The sequence below is a fragment of the Heteronotia binoei genome, chromosome 4, assembly GCF_032191835.1.
Source record: "Heteronotia binoei isolate CCM8104 ecotype False Entrance Well chromosome 4, APGP_CSIRO_Hbin_v1, whole genome shotgun sequence".
In the NCBI taxonomy this organism is placed as follows: Eukaryota; Metazoa; Chordata; class Lepidosauria; order Squamata; family Gekkonidae; genus Heteronotia; species Heteronotia binoei.
In genome coordinates, this window is record NC_083226.1 from 163,421,698 (window position 1) to 163,438,623 (window position 16,926).

Below are 16,926 nucleotides of genomic sequence, written 5' to 3' on the forward strand. Positions count from 1 at the left end.
TTGAGGTGACCGTTGCATGGATCACTGTTGCGAGGTCGCGACGCTCCAGGAAGGGGGCCAACTGCCTTGCCCGCCTCAGATGGAAGAATGCTGACTTGGCAGTGGCTGCTATCTGGGCCTCCATTGACAATGAAGGCTCCAGTAAAATGCCCAAACTCTTTACCTGGCGCGCGGGTTTCAATAGCGCGCCGTCGAAGGTTGGGAGAGCTATTTCCCCTCCTAGAGCGCCGCGATCCACGCAAAGGACCTCTGTCTTCGCTGGATTCAACTTCAGCCCACTCAACCTGAGCCACGTCGCTACAGCCTGTAAAGCCCGATCCAGATTCCCCGGGGCGGAGTCGGGCCGGCCGTCCATTAGCAGATAGAGCTGGGTGTCATCAGCATATTGATGGCAACCCAGCCCAAACCTCCGGACAATCTGGGCAAGGGGGCACATATAAATGTTAAATAACATTGGGGAGAGAACTGCCCCCTGAGGCACCCCACAATCAAGTGTGCGCCTCTGGGATCGCTCCCCCCCAATAGCCACCCTTTGTCCCCGACCGGAGAGGAAGGAGGAAAGCCATTGCAAGGCCAACCCCCCAACCCCTATGTCGGCGAGGCGGCACTTTAGCAACTGATGGTCGACTGTATCAAATGCCGCCGACAGGTCTAGTAGCATCAGTACCGCAGTGCCGCCCCGATCCAGATGTCGCTGGAGGTCATCTACCAAGGCGACCAGCACCGTCTCCGTCCCATGGCCCGGTCGGAACCCAGACTGGCACGGGTCAAGGATGGAAGCGTCATCTAGGAACCTCTGAAGCTGCAACGCCACTGCCCTCTCAATGATTTTACCTAAAAATGGTAAATTGGACACCGGCCGGTAATTCGCCAATTCGGCCGGGTCTGCTGTACATTTTTTTAAAAGAGGGCGAACCAGCGCCTCTTTCAAGGGCGTTGGAAAGTGCCCCTCGGTGAGGGATCTATTTATGATGTCCCGTAAAGGACATCTAAGCTCCCTCTGGCAGGATTTAATCAGCCAAGAGGGGCAAGGATCCAGATCGCATGTTGTTGGGCGAGCAGCAGAGAGGATCCTATCGACTTCCTCCAGGTTGAGTGGGTCGAAATGGTCCAGCACCAAATCCGAAGACAGGCCCGGAGCCTCAATTTCGCTCACTGTATCCAAGGTGGTAGGCAGGTCTTGGCGGAGCAATGAGATTTTATCTGCAAAATATTTCGCAAATGCCTCACAGCCAATCTCCAATTCTCTAATGTTTGGTTTGCCTTGTGGCAATGTTATCAGGTCCCCAATTATTCTAAATAATTGTGCTGGGCGCGAATTTGCAGATGCAATCTTGGTTGCAAAGTAATTTTTCTTTGCAGCCTTGACTGCCATCTCATACGACTTCATAAACGTTCTGTAGGATGTTCTCATTGCTTCGTCCCGAGTATGTCTCCACTGCCTCTCTAGTCGTCTGAGCCCTTGTTTCAGCTGGCGCAATTCCAAGGTGTACCATGGGGCCAGCCTCATACGAGGGCGCAGAGGGCGCCGGGGTGCTATTTCGTCGATGGCCCTGGTTAGCTGGTCTTGCCAGGTTTCCACAAGGCCATCGAGGGAATTGCTAGTGGGCCAGGGATCCCTTAGGGCTGTTTGGAACTGTTCCGGGTCCATCAGGCTCCGAGGGCGAGCCAAAATAGGCTCTCCGCCCATACAGGGTTGGGGCGGCGTCCCCACACGGGCCTTAAGGGCTAGGTGATCCGACCATGGTATCGCTTCTACTGCGATATCGTTCACCAAAATCCCAGACGCAAAGATCAGGTCTAATGTGTGTCCGGCCTGATGCGTGGGAGTCGTAACAAATTGAGAGAGCCCCAGTGTCGCCATGGAAGACACTAGGTCCATCGCCTGAGTGGAGGCCGTGTCGTCGGCATGGACGTTGAAGTCACCCAGGACCATAAGCCCCGGGAACCTCAACGCCCAGCCCGCCACTGCCTCCAATAGTGATGGTAAGGCGCTGGCTGGTGCAGTAGGCGGACGGTACACCAACCAGACTGCCAACCCCTCTCCGACATCCCACGCCAGACCGGCACATTCAATGCCGTCAATCTTTGGGTCCGGGAGGGCCCGAAAGGAGTAACTCTCCCGTATGAGTAGCACCACTCCTCCCCCCCGCCCGCTAGTCCGTGATTGGTGAAAGACCGAGTATCCCGGGGGGGCCATTTGAGAGAGAGCTACTGTCTCCCCGTCCCTCACCCAGGTCTCGGTCACACAAGCCAGGTCCACATCCTGTTGGAGCAAAAACTCCCTCAGGGTCGCGGTCTTGTTGTTTATGGACCTGGCATTGCATAACACCAATGACAGAGGCGAGCAATTCCTCTTGGTCCCACTACCTGCCACCGTTGGGATGGGAAGTAGACTGAAAGGTGACCGAGCCCTTTTCTGTCTCTGTCTCCTTCCTTTATATGACTGTCTACTCCCACCGTCATACCTTCCCCTCCCCAGGAGCACTGGAATCCCTCGGCCGGCCATCGCGGCTGCACTGAGTGGAGTTCTCAGATCTTGATCACCAACTCTCTCCCGATCTGTCGATTTAACTTGTCCTCTTACCAACCCCTCCGATTCCAACTGCTGGGCCCACTTCCTATATCTTAAGTTAATTAATTTAGTTACCCTCCCCAATCTATTTCAGTCAGTTGTTATAAAATCTCTATAAATTTAATTCTTCCCAGCATTATTAAAAAATATCGTCCCTCCCACCCCGTCCTTATTAATAAGCTAAGAATCAAATATAAATACTTTCCAATATATATATAAATATATATATTATAAAATCTAATTAACAATTGATTGAATAAAACTCCTAATAAATCAATTAACAATAAAATTATGATGATCTCTGTTGGTGGTCAAGCTGTTGGTCAATCGTTAGGGTATGAGTCCAAGTTGCACATTGCCCATTCTCCGCCTGGTAATCCATAGCCATGATTTTATTTAGGCTTAGCTGTTTCTAAAGTGCAAGTGCAGATGTTGATGCGGGTTTAGCTATTTCTAAAGTGCAGGTGCAGATGTTACAATCTGGGAGGTGAGGGAGGCTATCTCTTCTATGATCGCGTTGGTCGATTGTTCGACTTTCTTAATTCCTTCAGTGGAATTCAGTTCTATTCCGCGCCACTTTTCCTCGTTCCGTATACAGCTTGAGTTCCCCTGAGCCCCGTGCAGGGCTTCTCTATTGGGTTGCCCAAGTCGCTGGCCAGTTGTATTATGTGGCGTTGGTGTTTGTAATCGGAGGTAAGAGGTGGGAGGTGGGGGGGGGGGCTGGTAGGCAGGGGCGGGTCGATGGAAGGTGGGGGGGGGAGAGAACGCCCTCCTAACTCCTTGCGCGTTCTCCACACACCGCTTTGCTGTTCCCCAGCCCCTGCAGCTCGTCTGCGGCGTTCTCGGCCGCCTTCGTTTCCAGCCCCCAGCGTCTCCCCGAGCAGTTTTCCACCCTCGGTTCTGTTGCTCCCCAACGCCCACGGCTCCTCCGCAATGTTCTCCACCGCCTTCACTCCCACCCCCGACGTCTCACCGGGGCGAGTTCTTCGCGCGCGGCTCTGTTGCTCCCTGGCCCTCACGGCTCGTCCGCGGCGCTCTCGGCTCTCGGCCACCTTCACTCGCCGGGGCCTCGCCGGATCAATCTCTCCTCGCCGGAATCACCTCTCCACGGCAGTCCGTGGTCACACCTCACTTCCACCGCAGCGCCAGGCTGGTCGGTCTGTTGGTGAGCTTATTTTACTCCCGGTCAGGCCGCCGTTGTTCCACCCCGCTGCTGCTGCTGCTACTCCACAGTTGTTTCAGGAGTTATTATTGTTGTTGTTTAGCTTGGTTGCTGTAGCTGTTGTTATTTAGTCAGCTATTTCAGCTGTTATAGCTGTTAGACGGCGGGAGCCCCAGCGCTAGGCTTCGACTGCCGCCGCCATCTTCGTAGAACACAGCACTTGAGCCCGAAAGATTCTACAAACCCTAATGATGTTACCAGCCGTGAAAACCTGAAATCTTTGATAGCTGTCATCTGCTTACTTCTCTCTCTCTCTTGCTTCCTTCTGTATCACAGCTTGCTTGGCCAGGCTTACTCAGTTGCACAGGAGCTGCAGAGCAAAACCTCTATTTTCTCCATTGGTTGAGGCTCCTCCCTTGGAGGGAGGGAGAGCTTACTTTGCCGTGCCCTCTCAGTCACACAGCAAAGCTACTGAGCCAAGCCTCTCTTCCTTCTATTGGTCAAGGCTCCTCCCCCTCCTGGTCTCCTGGGGAAGGAAGGAAAGAGCCAGAGCTTCCTTTGCCCAGTTTCCTGAATCTCAAAGGAGAGATACAAAGAAAGCACCTTTAAGACCAATGAGTGCTAATGTTTCAAGCATGTTTTATTTTAAGTTTTTTTAAAAAAACCTTTAATTGTGTTTGTCTGTGTCCTTTATACAGTTTATATATCTGCTACCTGGTGTTACATTTTATGACACGTATGGTTCCCAGACTTGTTTGATTTTAGTGAAGTTACTACCTTTCAGCCCTTTCTCTTGTGTGAAAGTTTCTTCTGCACAGGCCCCACTGAGTGACCCAGAACTGCATGAGGTGCAGTCCTGTTTTCCCATTTAATTAACTTTGCAGGCCAGTATAAACCCCTGAACTTTCTGTGCAACAATGTTCTTGACAATAGCCATAAATACTGTAATTATCATTAGGTAATTCCCGACAGTGCCCTGGGATCATTGCATTAAAGCAACACAATAAAATAACATTAATGTTCATTTTTTTTAATAAAAATTAAATGTAGGAAAGGAAAGAGAAGGAGAAAATAGACTAGGATTGCCAGCCTCCAGGGGATCAGAACAAAACAACTATACCATGAACAGATAACTATGAATATGTTGCAATGATATATAGTTGTTCATCAATATCAATACAATACATTAACAAAAAAAAACATTCACAAAGAGAGTCTCGTTTGCAATCTTCATCCAAATCCTTTCTTGAAAAAAAAATGTCTTGGAAAAAATGACTCACGTTGTAATCTACAGGGCTTTTTTTGAGCAGGAACGCACAAGAACGCAGTTCCAGCTGACTTGGCATCAGGGGGTGTGGCCTAATATGCAAATGAATTCATGCTGGGCTTTTTCTACAAAAAAAAAAGCCCTGGTAATCTATAGTCCTCAAGGTGCAATTTTTCAAAGGTTGGACTGTGGAACAATAAGAGGACCCCCGCGGTCCATCGCTTGTAGTTATTCCAAAACACTGACGCAACAACAACAATAATGGAGAATAATACTTATGTGCCTGTAATGATGCTGTTGTATAGGGTTGGACATATTTAAATGGACCAGTAGGACGACGTCTGTTTCGGCTCTGAAAAAGCATCGACGAAACGGAATTAAAGGCTGACATGATCAGTTAGATGGAACCAGGGCATCCTTTGATCATTCCACAGCCCAACTTCTGAAAAATTGCCCTTTGAGGACTATACAGGGCTGGACTGCCCACTAGGCGACTTAGGTGATTGTCTAGGGCACCATTGATCCAGGGACCCAGAATTGGACTCCCCGGACGGATGGGGCTTTCTTCCTGCTTCTGCACCTGTTGGTGCAAAAGCAGGAAAAAGATCTCTCCCCCCCCCACACACACACCTCTTGGACTCTCCAAGAGGTGCAGGCTGGAGGGGCAATCCCTTCTCTGGGTTCAGACCACAGTCGCAGTTCGATCTCTCCATTATATCCTATGGGCCCATAAGATAGTATGGAGCGATTGGGCCACCACTGCGGTGCGACCCTAGAGAAGAAGTTTAAAGATTAAAACCCCTCTAACATTGCACCACAGGGGTGGCCCGATCTCTCCACTCTATCTTATGGGCCCATAGGACAGAAAAAAGGCCTCATCATTTTGTCTAGCTCGGGCCTCATAACCATTAACACAGTTAACCCTTCAAACACTTTATCCATTCACTTGGGGCATATCAGACTTATTCTCAGTGTCTTAATGGGAAAACTGACAGATTCTTGAGATTTTTCAGATAAATGGTTTGTTCTTAACAAGGATCACTGGGTAGATCCCAAGGGCTCACAAAGTGGAAATGGTTATTGTCAGGGCTTTTTTGGTAGAAAAAGCCCAGCAGGAACTTATTTGCATATTAAGCCACACCTCCTGACACCAAGCCAGCCAGACCTGCATTCCTGTGTGTTCCTGCTAAAAAAAGAGCCCTGGTTATTCTAGAACCGTGGATGTTTTGTGCCTCGGCAGGATAAGAGATTTGTCAAGCCGAAGCAAGGGTCATTGCACTGATATGAACACAGCAAAAAAATTTTAATCAATAAATAATATGCAAAACATTTATTTCTCCTGATGGGTTTCCACCAGTTCTCTTTCTCAAAGTAGTAAAACAGAGCAAGAGTCCAGTAGCACCTAAAAAACTAACAAGCCCAGCAGGAACTTATTTGCATATTAGGCCACACCCCCTGATGCCATCCTTGTTTCACACAGGCCTTTTTGTAGAAAAAACCCAGCAGCAACCCATTTGCATATTAGGCCATACCCTGGTGCCAAGCCAGTCAGAACTGTGTTCCTGTGAGTTCCTGCTAAAAAAAATAAAAAAGGCCTGAAGACTAACAAAATTTGTGATAAGGGCAGGGCTTTTTTTGTAGCAGGAATTCTTTGCATATTAGGCCACACACCCCTGATGTAGCCAATCCTCCTGGAGCTTACAGTAGTCCCTGTACTAAGAGCCCTGTAAGCTCTTGGAGGATTGGCTACATCAGGGGGTGTGGCCTAATATGCAAAGGAGTTCCTGCTACAAAAAAAGCCCTGGATAGGAGCATTCGTGAATCTTCTGTACTGAAGAAGTGAGCAGTGACTCACAAAACTCTCCCCTGCCACAAATTTATGTTAGTCTTTAAGAAGAAAAAGAAGAAGATATTGGATTTATATCCCGCCCTCCACTCCGAAGAGTCTCAGAGCGGCTCACAATCTCCTTTCCCTTCCTCTCCCGCAACAGACACCCTGTGAGGTGGGTGGGGCTGGAGAGGGCTCTCCCAGCAGCTGCCCTTTCAAGGACAACCTCTGCCAGAGCTATGGCTGACCCAAGGCCATTTCAGCAGCTGCAAGTGGAGGAGTGGGGGATCAAACCCGGTTCTCCCAGATAAGAGTCCACACACTTAACCACAACACCAAACTGACTCTTTAAGGTGCTGCTGGACTCATGCTCTTTTCTGCTGCTACGGACAGACTAACATGGCCACCCAGCTTGACCTTTCTCAACGTCATCGTATAAAACATAAGAATAACAGTCACCCTGCCGAAGTCATTGCAGGGATCAGGGCTGGCCCTGTCACTAGGCAATTTAGGCATTTGCCTAGGACGCCAGCCTCTCGGGGGCACCAAATCGGATGCCCCCATATGACGGGCTTCTTCCCTCCCCCGCCTCCCAGGATTACTGGAGAGGTGTGGGGTGGCTGGCCTTCCTCCTGCATTTCTAGCTTTGGGGTCCTGTGTCCCCCTCCCTCCCGCACCTCCCGGGACTCCCAGAAAACTGGTTATCAGTGGAGAGGGGGGGACGTCAGAAGTTAACCTTGCCTAGGACGCCTGATAGTCTAGGGCCAACCCTGGTAGCGATATAAGGATGACGTCGCACAGCTCACATGTTGTGTGATGATTTATTTTGTGTCGGCAGTGAGGAGGCTGCTCAAGCTACCGAGAATGGCACAAAGAGGTTCGTTTCTTGCAGTAAGCATTAAGCTGCATAATATGACTGAAAGCGAACCTGAGCTGTCATTGCGGGGTGACTGGCTTGAAATAGTTTTGTGACTAATCCTTCGAAAGGGTTGCAAAACAGTGCGTGTTAACAGAGTCAAACAGATCAGCTGTTGTGTCCTAGTAGCACATGGCGATGTGCTGCGAAGTCGAGCGCGCAGGCCTGACCCACCTGTCAATGCGTCAACAGAGACATAATTCAGTATCCTGCTGAGATGCGGCGTGAGATTTGTGAATGACAAGTAGTGAGCGAGGCCTTCAATGAAAAGCCTGCCACGGGTGGAAACAATGAATCTTCAAGAGACAGTTGGCTGTGAAGCAGTTGCCTGGAACAGATAGGAAAACCAGGAGGTAGCCTGGATGAATCAACTGTAGAAATAGGAAGCTGTTGCTATAGGGATGGGAGCAAGCAATATCATAAGTAACCACTGCATCCAGGTGAGTCACATGATGCCAAAAGGCCCATTGATGCATGACCATGCTGAAGATTTACGGCGAGAAGCATGGTCTAAGGCAGGGATGGCCAAACTGCAGCTCGATAACCGCATGTGGCTCTCTCACACATGGTATGTGGCTCTTGAAGCCCCCACCACCCCATCAGCCAGCTTGGAGAAGGCATTTCTCTCTTTAAATCACTTCTCCAAGCCAAGCTAGCTTGTGGCTTGGATAATGCATTTAAAGTTGCTTTCTTTCCACCTCTCTCTCCCTCCCCCATGTATTTTCCTTCCTTCCCTCCCTCCCTCCCTCAAACATCTGACGTTCATGTCTTGCGGCTCTCAAACATCTGAAGCGTATTCTCTGTGGATCTTACATTAAGCAAATTTGGCCACCCTTGGTCTAAGGGCATATCAGACCGACTGGCTTCCCAGTTCGCAACTCAACTGTGCTACAAGAGCACTGCAGCTCTCTGTGCTGCAGTGCGCTCAACCATCTCAATTCCAGCACACCACCCAATACCCCTGAAGTCTAGAGGGGCCACCTGCTATGACTGAAGGCAGCATTCAACTCAGCCTCATACAAGAGTCTGTCATCAAGCCCGCTGCAGCATCGCTGGTGGTTGTTGTATGGCTTTTGGGCTGTGTGACTTCCAGCCTCCTGCTGTGCTTGGTGTCTTGACCTGGATGGCTCAGACTAGCCCAAACTCTTCAGTTCTGGGAAGCTAAGCAGGGTCAGCCCTGGTTATGACTTGGATGGGAGACCACCGAGGAAGTCCAGATGCAGGCGATGGCAAACCATCTCTGAACGTCTCTTGCCTTGAAAGCCTTATAAGCTCACCATAAGCAATGGCAAATAAACAAAACAAACACACAAAAACCCCTTTCCTTGACTTGTACGTTGAGGTTCAGCTGTCTGTGCTGGCAGTGATGGAGGGATGGATACACTTGTACCATGGGGAATTTTTGTGGATCGCATCCTTCATCCGTGCCTATCATTCGCCGCCTGAACTGAGCTCACACTTATCCCTTGGCCATTTCTAACAGCAGAAGGGGACCACAGCTGGGGTGGGAACAAGCTGCGCTACTTGCCAAAGGAGGGACTGGCTCTGTAATGAGTTGACCTGAGGTTAAAAAAGAAATGGTGGAGGGGAACAATTCCCCATGCTGCATGTCACCAGTCGGACAGCTGCTTGCCCACTCTCTGCCCGCCCAACTGATGCTCCTGCCCAGGAGCTGGAGAAGATAATCTCCCTTATCCCCTTAGGTCAGGTATATAAGTGCTGTCAAGTCACAGCTGACTCCCAGCCAAGAGATTTTCAAGGCAAACGAGAAGCAGAGCCTTCCATGGTGGTCTCCCATCCAAGTACTGACCCTGCTTAGCTTCTGAGATCTGATGAACCTGGGATATACCAGGCCATCATAAGAGAAGCCATGTTAGATAAGGCCAATGGCCCATCCAGTCCAACATTCTGTGTCACACAGCGGCCAATATATATATATATATATATATATATATATATATATATATATATATATATATATATATATATATACACACACACACACACACACACACACTGTGACTAATAACCACTGATGGACCTGTGCTCCATATTTTTATCTAACCCCCTCTTGAAAGTGACTATGCTTGTGGCCGCCACCACCTCCTGTGGCAGTGAATTCCACATGTTAATCACCCTTTGGGTGAAGAAGTACTTCCTTTTATCCGTTTTAACCTGTCTGCTCAGCAATTTCATCGAATGCTCACGAGTTCTTGTATTGTGAGAAAGGGAGAAAAGTTTGAAGATATCCTGAATGCGCTGTGAGAGATATTGGTCTGAGGACCCTTTCAGAGTTGGCTTATGAAGAAGCTGTAAAGGCAGCAGAATGCTGGTTGCGTGAAGGAAAGAATTTCTCCTTCGACGCCGACGCTATGGAAGGACTCCGTTTGAAACTTTACACTTGAGTCATAGCACTCCTTATAGACTTTATGAAGACTGTTTTTCGGAGTCATCCTTTGATATTGTTTATATGGGATATTGTTCTTTGTTCTTTAATGTCTGAATGTTGGTATTAAGTCTGGATGTTTTCCATAATACAATGCATTAATTTTTTGTAAGTTGTTAATTTGGTTTTTGACACAATAGGTTTGTTTTTTGGATTTTTGCTTATATTGTGTTGCCATTGTTCAATTTCCTGTTCCTCCGTTTGTCTTACAGTCTCCCCAGAACTTATTTGCACAGAAAAACAGAGAGTAAATAGTAAAGAAGAACCTCTGGTTTCCCTGTGTTAGTCTGAAGAACTCGGTTGAGTATACAGTATTCAACAACTCTCACTGTGAGTAAATTGCCCCAGTGAGACCACAAAATGTGTGCTTCCGAAATGTGTTTATTTTGGCTGCTTTGTGTGTGTGACTGTGTATGTGTGTGTGTGAGAGAGAGAGAGAGAGAGAGAAAGAGGAAGTGGAAATGCAGCCAGCTACTTGGGGAACAAGGAAATGAAGACTGTATTCAGGGGAACTGCACTGCTGTATTTTTATTTATTTATTTTAGAGAATGGAAAAGTCTCCTGGCTCCACCATCAAAGTCTCCCAGCCCCACCCCCAAAGTCCCCCAGGTATTTTCTGAGTTAGACTTGGCAACCCTACTTCCTAAGCTGGTGTGTGAGCAAGCTGCATGGTTAAAGTCATCCAGGTTTTTAAAATTTTATTTCACTGAATTGACGCGGTCCTCCATCAGTGTAGATTAAAGTACCGGGAGGCTGGAATTGCGAGCACCGGCATGCTTTCATTTTTAAGGCAGATGGCCTGGGTAAAGATAAAAGGCAATGCTGAAAAGGATTAATTAGCATCTACCAGAGAGGAATGCAGAAGAGGGGGAAAATGGATAATTAATATTCATTCGTGTTTAAGCGCAACTTCCATTCCACCCTGTTTGTATCTCTGGTGGAGTTGCATTTCTGCAAATGTCTATGGTTTGCCTTTGGAAGTAATTTTTGGAAAAGATATGAATATTCACAAAAGGCACTCAAGAACAGTAAATCTTGGCTTCTACCACTTTACTTGCCATATAAGCAATATCCCCAGTACTGTATGTTTATGTAGACACGCGCACATACACCAAGGAACAGGGGACCCACAAGGACTTCTAAGGGGGGAATTCTCATTTCCCCTCTCCCACTATTTCCTCTTTCTCTTCCCTGAAAAACCTCTGACTAGCCTCTCCCCCTTGCCTGCTTCCTTCTTTCCTTCCCATTCACCAGCATACCTTTATCTGCCCCTTCCCCCATCTTCAGTTTTTCCCCCTTGACTCCCCCAGGCAGCCTCTTTCTGGAAAAAAAAAAACCCTATGAGTTGCACAGTCTTCAAGAAACAACTTCATTATCTGTTTCTCCTCTCTGCATGTTTGTCTTTTAAGTAAAATATATATATTTTTAATTGTGCCTGTCTGTGTCCTTGATAAGGTTTGTGTCTCCAGTAGCTGCTGTTACATTTTATAACACATAGGATGGACCAAGAACACCCCATTTATGTTAGATTCAGCCCTCATAACAAATGAGTTAGACACCCCTGATCTAAGGGGCGTCTGAAACATTATCTGCCTGTAAAATTGGTCTTTAGTGTTAAAGATTGTGGGATGCAGGGAGGAGAAACAGATAATGAACTGGTTTCTTGAAGACTATCTACATGGCTAGTGCATGGGAGTAGTCCAAGTAGGCGGCCACCTAGGGCGCCTTGGCCTAGGGGTGCCGTCAGGCACTTCCTCTCCCCACATGTAGTGTGCGTGCTCTCTCCCCAATGGAAAGCGGGCTCCATGGAGTGCAGATGCTGCCTGGCCGGTTTTGCATTCCCTAGGTCAGTTACAGACCCGGGAAGCAGGAAAGCGGACAGCGCCTACGCAGTGCGCTCCTTGGAGCCTGGCAGGGATAAATTAACCAATTGTAAAAGTTGAAGAAGAGTCAATTACAGTTTCCAAAAACTGGCTCCTGTTGAAGTTGTATGCTGCCACTCATACTTCCTATTCTCCTTTAACAGAGCCACGGGGTGGGAGCCTTAGCTCAGTGGTAGAGCATCTTTCACGCATGAACAAGGCCCTGTCCCTGGCACCTCCAACTGAAAGGATCAAGTTGAAATGGCCATGTAAAGGTCTTGTCCCTGGCACCTCCAGCTAAAAGGATCAAGTCGAAATGGCCATGTGAAGGTCTTGTCCCTGGCACCTCTAGCTAAAAGGATCAAGTCGAAATGGTCATGTGAAGGTCTTGTTTCTGGCACCTCCAGCTAAAAGAATCAAGTAGAAATGGCCATGTGAAGGTCTTGTCCCTGGCACCTCCAGCTAAAAGGATCAAGTCGAAATGGTCATGTGAAGGTCTTGTCCGTGGCACCTCCAGCTAAAAGGATCAAGTTGAAATGGGCCATGTGAAGGTCTTGTCCCTGGCACCTCCAGCTAAAAGGATCAAGTAGATATGGCCATGTGAAGGTCTTGTCCCTGGCACCTCCAGCTAAAAGGATCAAGTAGAAATGGCCATGTGAAGGTCTTGTTTCTGGCACCTGCAGCTAAAAGGATCAAGTCGAAATGGCCATGTCTTGTCCCTGGCACCTCCAGCTAAAAGGATCAAGTAGAAATGGCCATGTGAAGGTCTTGTTTCTGGCACCTGCAGCTAAAAGGATCAAGTCGAAATGGCCATGTGAAGGTCTTGTTTCTGGCACCTCCAGCTAAAAGGATCAAGTCAAAATGGTCATTTGAAGGTTTTGTCCCTGGCACCTCCAGCTAAAAGGATCAAGTAGAAATGGCCATGTGAAGGTCTTATCCCTGGCACCTCCAGCTAAAAGAATCAAGTCGAAATGGCCATGTGAAGGTCTTGTCCCTGGCACCTCCAGCTAAAAGGATCAAGTCAAAATGGTCGTGTGAAGGTCTTGTCCCTGGCACCTCCAGCTGAAAGAATCAAGTAGTATTCTCACAACTTTCATTGCCTAATCTCCCATTTTTAAAAAAAAAATTAAAATAAAAAATGGGAACTTAAAAATGAAAATAGTTTTAAGTTTCTTCATTTCTCCTACAATTCTCTGTTTTTTAAATTTCTTGAGGGGCGGTGCTAGTAGTGGGCAGCTCACCTCCGGCACCAAAAACACTGGGCCAGGGAGTTCATAACTTAGATAGAATTGTAATTATGGCGTTCGTAACTAGCTGGCCCCAAACTCTGCCTTAGAACAAATATTAAAGGGTTTGAACTGACAGGCACCAGCTCTCCTGGTCTCATGCATAAGGATGGCCATAGAATGGCTACTTATGTTGGTGGCACAGCCCGTAAAACTCTCGGCACAACTGTGGATCAAAAGCAAAATATCCGTGGGATGTTAATTCTTTACAGGAGGCAAGTTGGTATCCATATTTACAGGGCCGGCGCATGGGAGGAGGTCAAGTAGGTGGCCGCTAAGGGCGCCCCTTCGTCTAGGGGCGCCACAAGGCACCTCCTCTCCCCACATCCCGCATCCGCGCCCCTGCCATCTTGTCTTTGCCGAGGTCTCCCAAGGCTCAGGAGGCCTCTACAAAGTCAGGGGGGGCATGGCAGTAGGGTTGCCAATCCCCAGGTGGGGGCAGGGGATCCCCCGGTTTGGAGACCCTCCCCCCGCTTCAGGGTCATCAGAAAGCGGGGGGAGGGGAGGGAAATGTCTGCTGGAAACTCTATTATTCCCTATGGAGATTTATTCCCATAGAAAATCATGGAGCATTGATCCGCGTGTATCTGGGGCTCTGGGGGGGGGGGCTGTTTTTTGGGGTAGAGGCACCAAATTTTCAGTATAGTATCTAGTGCCTCTCCTCAAAATACCCCCCCCCCCAAGTTTCAAAAAGATTGGACCAGGGGGTCCAATTCTATGAGCCCCAAAAGAAGGTGCCCCTATTCGTCATTATTTCCTATGGAAGGAAGGCATTGAAAAGGTGTGCCATCCCTTTAAATTTGATGGCCAGAACTCCCTCCAGACCGAGCCCGGGTCTTTCCACACAAGATCATGAGCTACATCTTCTCATCGAAGTCCTTTAAAATAGTGATCCTCAACCTTTTTTGGTTTGGTGGCTCTCTCAGAAAGAAACCCAGAGCGATAAAACTGCAAAAACCTGGGGCCCACTTTCACAAGTTTCATGACCTGCTTTTGGGTCGGGACCCACAGGTTGGGAGACATTCCCTTAAAATGGTCTTTTTCTGATTAGTTCACTGTCCCTTTGCTAGACTGAGAAACTGCTTACTGGCATGGTAGCATCTGCTGTACGGAATGTGGGCTCTGTATCATTCATCCAGTGTGGCGTTGTGGCTAAGAGTGGCAGACTCCAATCTGGAGAACTGAGTTTGGTTCCCCACTCCTCCTCCATTTGCAGCCATCTGGGTGACCTTGGGCCAATCCCAGTTCTCCCAGAACCCTCTCAGCCCCACCTACCTCACAAGGTGCCTGTCGCGGGAAGAGGAAGGGAAGGCGATTGTAATGCTCTGAGACTCCTTGGCGGTGGTGGAAAGTGTCATCAAGTCGCAGCTCATGGCAAACCGTTGGGGTTTTCAAGGCAAGAGGTGTTCAGAGGAGGTTTATCATTGGCTACCTCCGTGTCATGACCCTGGTATTCCTTGGAGGTCTCCAATCCAGGGGTTGTTTTGTAGAATAATAGGTGGTGGAGCTCATTAGCATAATTTGTTAGCATATGCTGCCCCCTCACCAGCCAAAAGCAACCTGACGCAAAAAAGGAGAGCCCCGGGAGAGTGAGACCTACTTGGGCTGGCTAGAGATGCAGTCAGTCCAATGAGGTCTCACTCACCTGGGGCTCTCCTTGACCTCCCCCCCCACCACAGTCAAAAGGCCAGCAAGCCACCCACTGCCCAAAATCACATAAGAAGTGGAGAAAGGGTGGTGCGGGCTTCTCCAGGGATTAATGAGGGTTGCTGGGGGTGTGGCAAAGCCCCTGGTGGCTGGCTGTCTGCCTGCTCTACTAATCCAGGGATTGTTATGCAGCTGCACCAATGGACAAGGTAGGTGGGGAGGAAGAGGGGGAACCCTCAGAAAGGTTCAGGAGCTGCGCTGCTGAAATCGGGCTAGCTTGGACCATCCAGGCCAGGGCTTGAGATTCTTCATGATAGAGAAAAGTGGGGTTTAGAAACCTCTTTTTCTTTGGCCTCTGACTTTTTCATCGGCCAACTCTGTTCTCAGCACTCCTGGGAATTCTGCTGACAACGTTCAAGGAGGGTAAAAAGCTGGAGATGGCTTCCGCGTCATCTTTATTCACCAGATAAAAACTGAACCATGAATATTAGACTGAACTGCTGTGCTCAGATAAGGACGCAGTAAATAGAATCAGCAGCATCCTCAATGAACAGAAGAGAAGGCCAAACCGGTAAAGTGAATAGAAGTTCCTTGAAGCGCATTGTTTGCCAAGGGCAAAACTTGCCGGAAGTTTCTTGCTGTGGAACAACCCACTCAAACAAAAATATGAATGCTCTGGCACATTGAGGGCACTCCTGGCAGCGCCTCTTCATCTTAACGGTGGTTATGCGGGAGAGATTTCTGATGGATGGTACTTCACGCCTGCCTGAACAATGTTGCTTTAAACGACGTGGAATCGTATCTCTTCATTGCTGTAATTGGACGTAGAATTTTCAGCCTTCAATAATGATGAGGCGATAAAGTGATTTAAGGTACTGTATGAGTAAGGCTACATTTTGAAGATTTCAAAAAAACCAAAAAACAGATAGGCGCAGCTAACTACCAAATGTAATTGTGAACCCATCTCCTCACACAAAAATTAGGTTCTTTCTTTCTTTCTTTCTTTCTTTCTTTCTTTCTTTCTTTCTTTCTTTCTTTCTTTCTTTCTTTCTTTCTTTCTTTCTTTCTTTCTTTCTTTCTTTCTTTCTTTCTTTCTTTCTTTCTTTCTTTCTTTCTTTCTTTCTTTCTTCTGAATAGAGCCTGCCCCTGCCTCCCAAGTACTAATATTCCAAGGAGGGGAGGTCTCCCATCCAACTACTTACCAGAGTCATTCCTGCTTAGCAGGGGTGGAATTCTAGCAGGAGCTCCTTTGCATATTAGTCCATGCACCTCTGACGTAGTCAGTCTTCCAAGAGCTTACAAGGCTCTTTTTTGTAAGCTCTTGGAGGATTGGCTACGTCAGGGGTGCATGGCCTAATATGCAAATGAGCTCCTGCTAGAATTCTGCCCCTGCTGCTTAGGCTTCTGAGGTCTGACAAGATCAGGCTTGCCTGGGCTATACAGGTCAGGGCCTCTTGGTTTAATTTTCTTCCTTCTTTTAATAATGAAAAAAGTTTGGGGGGGGGGGCTGGGGGAGGCTAAGTAGTCACATTGAAATAACAGACAGTGTAATACAGACAAGGATCTGAGGTTCAACAACACCCCACACCCATTGTCATGAAAACTTAATGGGTGATCTGGGGCAAGTCATATCTTGACCGATTCCCCACTAGCCTTATGCCGCTCTCACTCTCCTCTTCTCTGCGGGGCTTCAGTTGGATTTCGCACTATCTGCCCCGGGGGCTGCAACTCGCTCCGCCTTTTTTGCGCAGCACACAAGTTCCTCTAAAAACCAGTTTCTGTTTGCCATGAGAAAAAAGGCGAAGATTAGAAACCACCAATGTTAACCACTGCACCACACTGGGACTCATCAGTAGAGTAGATACAGTTTTTTGTGCATGAACACATGCTTAGGAAGGAACCGATCACGCAGTTTAGAAATGGGGGGAAATGATAAA

The 16,926-nt window shown here is 48.1% G+C and overlaps 1 protein-coding gene across 2 annotated transcripts in view; it reads right to left on the reverse strand.

Annotated features, from left to right (window-relative positions):
• The window catches only part of RAB27B (RAB27B, member RAS oncogene family), a 195,589-nt gene that overhangs the window by 75,128 nt on the left and 103,535 nt on the right, over positions 1-16,926 (reverse strand). The gene's annotated exons all lie outside the window — the stretch shown is intronic.